This window comes from Otolemur garnettii, unplaced genomic scaffold (genome assembly GCF_000181295.1).
Source record: "Otolemur garnettii isolate 467f Iridium unplaced genomic scaffold, OtoGar3 scaffold00015, whole genome shotgun sequence".
Taxonomy (NCBI): Eukaryota; Metazoa; Chordata; class Mammalia; order Primates; family Galagidae; genus Otolemur; species Otolemur garnettii.
In genome coordinates this window covers 28,010,468-28,017,564 of record NW_003852410.1, presented here as the reverse complement: position 1 = coordinate 28,017,564, position 7,097 = coordinate 28,010,468, and the positions used below count along the sequence as shown (strand labels likewise).

Sequence of the window (7,097 nt, the reverse complement as noted above, 5' to 3'; positions counted from 1 at the left end):
GAAGCAACAGGACTAGTGATTTCTACCAGTGTGATTTCCTCAGGCCTCCTATTTCTAAAAACATGTTTACTGGGAAATGTAATGAAACTCCTTCTGAAAGGGAGGTTTGTGATGCAGCAAACTTCAGAGAAGGAAGCATTTATTCAAAAAGCAGTTTTCTTGGCCAGTCATGTTCTGAAAGCCTTTTTGTCCCGGTGTTTCAGATATTGGTGTTTGAGCAAGAATGTTCTCTTTTAATCCTAGAGTGATGTCAACCTGCAGTACTCAGAACAAGGAGTGGGAAAGGCGGATGGCCAATTTCTGCTTTCGTTTGAATCTCTTGAGCATTTTGTTTTACATTTGCTTCTGCTATACATGGCTTCTGTTTTTCAAAGGCACCTTACGGAACCTTGGAAGCACAGTGCAGGCAAGATAACTCTCCCCAAGGAGAAAAAATGTCTCCCATGCAAGGAGCTAAGCAAACACTCACCATAGCACAAAACTAAGAATGCACAACCATAGACAAAGCCTCAGAATCCTTCTCAACACAGTATCCCAGGTAGCAGCACCTGGGGTCTCGAGATTAAAAACTATTTGGAGAAGCTAACCTATGTGAGGACATGGCACAATCCAGGTCCCCAAGCATTGAAAGCTCATTTCTCTGCAGAACTAATTTAATTATCCAACAAATATTAATATGTCTACCATGTGCGGGAACATTGTATTTACAGCACAATGGTGAGCAAGCTGGACAATATGTGGTGCCCTTGGGAGGCTCCCATTCCAGGAGAGGAGGTAGGCAATTAGCAAGTCATCAAACCTATTACTGCCCTGGCAGAGAATAACAGAGGCTACATTGGATCAGATGCTCAGGGAAGACTGTGTAGAGGATGTGATGGTTAAGCTGAGGACAGCAGGTGCAAATGTCCTAAGGAATGAAGGCGGCGTCTGCATGCTCTGTGCACTGGCTGAAGGCAAGTGATGGAAGCCAAGTGAGGACATCTCCGGAGAGAGGGTAAGAGATTAGGTGGAGAAATGGGAGGTTTCCCTTCCCTTTAGCACCAGAAACATAAGTGCTAAAGGAGAAGAGGGAAAAAATGACTCATTACTTTAGACCCCCTTACAGAGCACCGACTTTGTGCTAGGCTCAGATAAAGATGTACTTTAAGTAGAGATTCAGAGAGCTGAACGTGGAGAGGCTAGCCCAGAACAGCTGGACCCAGCTTAGCCTCTAAACATGGGTGATACCACTTTGGGGCTCAATGTTTGTTTATTGGGCCTTTCACTCACCTTAGCATCAGGCCCTGCTACTAGTAAACTTTGCCCAGAAAAACAGGTGAGCCGCAAGCTATTTGCATGCGTGGTGACTACCACAGAGCAGCAAGGATGCAGGCTGACCTTGCAAGCTTCTTTCTGAACGCTCACCATATGTTTGGCAGAGCTAGAAGAGCTGCCCCAGCACCATCCAGCCAGGTGCCTGGCACTGGTACCTATGTGTTGGCAGATGAAAAATGACTACTCTAAAATCTATATTCCAAGGGTATTCACCATCCAGCGGATTGGTCACAATTCCTTCTTTTTATAAGACTCTGGTTACAAAACTGCACCCTCTGAATCTGCTGCTCACCCCTTGGAAGTAACATACCCTCTGCTGCCTACAAATCCATTGACTTTTGATGGAGCCATTCCAATGCCCTTCAAAGAACCTGGGCCGTGTGAGTTGCACAAACAAATTAGGAGTCAACCTTTTCCAAATGCCTCTCTATTTTACTTAAAAACCTTCTTTAATGAAGACATAAAGCAGTGAAAGCAACAGAAACGCTATGCTTACCATGCATGACAGCAGATCCTTGTCACAGGGGATTTCAAATGCTTTTTTAAAAAAATCCAGAATACTTAAAGGAAACAGAGAATTTCTTGTTATGGGTTCAACTGTTCATTTTATATATCTTGTGATTGACCATAACCCAGAAATCAGTACAAGCAACAGAGGTGCAAGGCAACTCCAAACACACACCACACACAGAGTAAAAAATTAAAATGCAATGCCAGACATATGACTATTTTGAAAAATCAAGCTAACCTGATACCCTCAAGAGATCAAGAGATACCTTCACCTTTCTCAGCTTCCCGTAGTGCATTTAACCTCTCAATTATGCATTGCTCAAGAGGTGTGGGAGGTATAGGCATAGGTACAGATAGATAGATGAATATGCCTTCATTTTTAACTATTAGTATCTCTGATGTTACCACTAAAGCTAGAGATACTATTGTTGGGAGTTATAACTTCATAAATGAAAAACTCATAAAAATCTCTTAAGAGCCCTAATCTTTTAATTAATCTCACCTCAGTGCTATTCAAGGGTTGGCAGAGTTATGCTGCCAGGTTTTTAAATGACAAAAGATAAAAACAATTTGAAATAACTTCTTACAATTTCAGGTATCTATTTAAAAGCCCAGAAGCAAATATTTGAAAACTGCTTGTTCCTAGAACCAGAGTTTGACACTGATCTTTCAAGCTCTCCAGCCTACACATCCATGTGACATCTGTATTCCTTTTGCCATACTGGTCCAATGGGTCCTCGTGTCCTGGTTTGAATGCTTAAGGAAAGAGGATATTACTATGGTATTGCTCGATTTTGGTGTATATCAAAGACATTAACATTTGAAAGTGATATTTTTACACTAAAAGTGCTGGAGCTCAGATGTTTTGGGACAGTCTGATCCTTCACGGATAAGCTGTGTTGAGAGACCCTTCTGTAGACCAGAAAGGATATGGGCCCTGAGGATCAGTCTAGCATTGCCAGTGACAGAATGTATTGGAGCAACCTCTTTGCAATACAGTTTGGGATTCCCTCCTAAAGTTGACATTTACAGGACCCCACGATCTTCTGATACTACTCCCAAGCATATACCCAAGAGAAATTCATGCATGAGAATGTTCATAGAAGCACTAACTAAAATAGCAAGTACCTGGACATGACCAATAGCCTATCAGACAACAGATGAATAAACTTGTGACAGAGTCACACAATGGAATATAATACAGTGAGCAAAACACATGTTTGATAGTGATGTAGCTCATATAAAAAAACCATAACAATCTATTATTAAGAGACTATTACTTCAAAGACAATAATGCAGCATGATACATTTTTATAAAGTTAAAAACAACTCAAAAGTACATGCATTTTAGGAATACATAGAGACACCTAAAAGTATAAAAAAAGAAGTCAACCCACGGTAGCCATGGGATTTGCGATGCTGGGAAACTCTGTAGGGGTGGTATGTGGGACTATCATATGGTTATCATGGGGATGTTATCAAAATTATAGCTTTTATTTTAGGTGATGAGTTTCCAGATACTCATTAGTTAATAAACTAATTAAACTGCCTACTTAGATAACTAAAGAAAAGCAGGCTATGATGACAAAAAAAACAAAAATGACCATCCTGGGGCAGCACATGAGATTTCAACACAGGGTGATGGCAATTTCCCTCCTGATGGAAATCCTGCTCCCATTCCAAGAACTTCCTAAGAATTACAACATAGTAGCATTTGCCATGTAAAAGCACTGAAGTTATTAATTGGATTCCAGATGTCTGAAATTGATGTATCCCTTCACTGAATCCCCCCTGGGGACTATTTTGGGCATAGCACTTCACACAGGATGCTGTTCTTAATTAAAACTGCTCTGCCTTAAGAACTTTGTGTGTGAGATAGTCATCCAAATGTTCTCCTCTCCATAAATGTGCTCTTCAGTCTTATTTATGAAGCAAAAGTCATGTCTAGATTTTAATAAACACGCCTGCAGTAATAACATAAATTTCACAGGTTTTTCACATTTCATATTCTCTTTCAGTCCTTTTATTTATTTTGACTCCCAATGCCAAGACTGTGTTTTAAGGGCTTTGTGGTTCACTCTGCATTTCTGCTACCTGCTGCTGGGGCAGGAAATAGTATGCTGATTGCTATTTGGGTAGGAAACAGGACAGGAAGTTGAAAAAAGTCATTAATTTTCAAGCTATTCTGCTACTTTCCCTCTTTTCATTTTTGATTTTGGCAATAACTGACTCGAGTTCATTGACATTAGACTGAAACCTAGTAGCCAGTTTATTAGTCCAAAATCTGTAAGTGTTTCTAATTGGTTACGAGACTGTCTATTAGGTGCCAAAATTGGTTATCTTGCCTTTTTTTTTTTTTTTTAAATCAGGCAAACTGATTTTTTGGCATCCCAGAAGCAAAACAACCCGATGATTAACTGTCCTTTCACTTTGCAAATGGTTATTTGGGCCTTGGGTGGAAAGATGGCTCATCTACTTAAAAGGGAAGTCAGATTCAGGACTTGAGCCTTCAGCCAAAAGGCAGCTAAATCACGAGGAACAAATTACCACTCTGTGAAAAATGGAGAGCTCTTCCAGCCTGAAGGAGGGGTGCCCTCAGTCCCACGTTGTGGATCTTTTTGCTCTAGGAAAGTGGAAACATCAAAGGATGGGAGCCCCCAAATAATGATGGTATAATGATGTTTTTATTCTAACACTATTATTATTATTAGCGGAGCTCTAGCGAATGCCTGCTGTCTGCCTGGCACTGTGCTAAGTGCCAGATACTACCGCTGGTACAAAGATGATCTCATTTAATCTTCATAAGAGCATCTACACCATGGTGCTGTCATCTCCATTTTCAGAAGAGGAGGTTCAGGCTCAGAGATGTGATCTTACAGCTCTGGCATGTGGATCCCCAGGGTCCTACCCTCTTAACCTGTATTCCCCTCTTTTCATATAATGATATCTAACATTTCCTAAGCCATGGAGACTAAATTGAGGTATCTAAATTAAAGCATTTTTGCAAGTAAAGAATCTTGAGTGATTAAGACTGGGATAGGCAGAGGCACAATATTATTATATCGTTTTTAAGAAAGGAAACAAAAACCCAGGGAGGTTAAGTAAATTGCTTGAATCTCCTACAGTTCTAGACTAAAAGCCTCAATGTTGCTGTACTAAAAATGATCCTCAATTAAATATAACAGGGCTGGTCTGCATCTAGTTTCTGAATTGGAGCATCACAGCTAAATAAAGAAGCGTAAAATGGAGAGCTCTCTTATTTAAAAGCAGAAATTGGATTCTAGGTAATGGGCAGTTACAACTCAGTCTCCTAATCCACAACATGTAATGCTCCAGTGACAAGATACTGGTCCTTTCTGTGGCTTTCTTGGCACAATAAGCCCTTACCATATGACCCTTATCTCTCAGCCCTGTGCACTCTGTTTCCAGCCCGTGTAATTAGGAGTCGTACTTTGAACAACCTGCCTTGTCTCTCACGCACGATTCTCTGCACACAGAATACATTTCTTCCTTGATCCCCCAAAGCTGGAATGGGTGGCTCTCCTAGGTTGCTCCCTTTCAGGACATATATATCTACCTTCCCCTCTAAATTACAGGTTTCATGAGGGCAAAATCATGCCTATTAGCAAAAGTCAACTTCTCTTTGACCTTTAAAACATCAGTATTATGTGGTTCAATGTGATACCTTAACAATGACCTTATGAAACCAAAGGTAAACCTATAGGAGATGCTCACGGCATGCTTCCTGCCCAAATATACCAATCATAATAGACATTCAGGAGGATGACCCAATTATACCCATTCTCAGTCCCCAGATAGAGGTCTGACTATGTTCTCTAGACCATACGTTGTTGTAATACTAAGGCAGGGACAGAAACATACACTGTGAAAGAGACACAGAACAAAATAAGATTTCTTTGTAGCCATCATCAATCTAACAATTTAACTATATATATATATATTTAATTTTTCAATATTTTATTAGGCAATTTTTCAAACATATGGTACAGTGGAAAGAATTATACAATGATCAGCCATACACCCACCACATACATTTCATACTTTTTTTCTTCTTCTTCATATGTAGGGAATTTGTTCATAGGGAGGCCACAAGTTTTGTGTCCCCTTATCATAATGACCCCAGATTCCTGTTGGGTGTGTTATAACAAATTTAACTATATTCAATCAAACTTTTATAATCTGGGTAAAGAGTTCAACCATGAGTGCCCCTAGCCTTTTCTTCCTGGAAATGTGGTAATACTCATTCCTCTTTCGAGAAAAGCTGACACCCCTACACAAACGCACACACAAGGGCAAAGGGCAGATAGGTCTGTGCCTACACAGAAGTTTGCATCACACCCTTATGTGTGATCCATAATGAATGACAATTTCAGTGTTTCAGAGGCTGGAAAACTACCAAGGAAACTGACCTCTGGTTGTTCCACAGCTAATCAGCTTGTGAAGGAGAAGCTTGAGAGGAAACTGAAACAACAGGTTGGCATCCCAGGCTGTGCTCTGAAGTGTGTTTCAGGAGGTCCATGAACCAGTGAGAACTCACAGCCAAATCCTTTGAGCTGACCCTGCAGTGACAGCCTCGCACCTTCCTTGGGAAAGGTGGGCGTCTGCACTCCTCCATGTAGAGACGAGGCCTGCTGCCTGCTGGCTTCTCCCACGTTCCTTCTCATCCTGTGCATTCTTCGCCTTGGCTTCTTAATTGTATTTGTGCATAGGCTGTGTCCAATGGAGTTTCCCTCGCCTCTGCTCACTGCGTATTACATTTTTAATCAGTATATATAATTACTTACCACAAGCTGCCAGGCCAGATTTTCTGAGCATTAGTCTAATTAACTTAAGCTTGATAATTATATTTTAGATACCATAGCAGTGCACACAGAATCTGCAGATTCTGCCACTGGCTTATTTAATTCCAATAACATGTTCTCTCAGACAGTGGGTTAGTTTCGATTTTTTCTTTTTTAAAAAAATGGCCATCTGATCATTATTTTCATTTCAAAGTTTCCCCTGAAATAAAATCATTCTGTTATTTAAGACAGCTTCCCAAATGATTAACAAAGATTAGGCTGAAATAGTCCAATTCTGTGTATTTTTACACACCCCAATCTATTTTTACTAATATAAGATCTTTATACTTTAATTTTCACTGAGGTGAAAATTAAAGTATAAAGAGTTCTGATGGTCAAAGGACAGATTCTTTGCTGTTTCAACTGACCTATGCTTTGCCTTTTCTATTTCGATTTCCACTGGGCTTGATA

General features: G+C 40.3%; 1 pseudogene; it reads right to left on the bottom strand.

The window, feature by feature from the left end:
• Positions 1 to 5,903: 5,903 nt before the first annotated feature.
• Positions 5,904 to 6,018, bottom strand: LOC111723752 (annotated as a pseudogene).
• Positions 6,019 to 7,097: the final 1,079 nt, after the last annotated feature.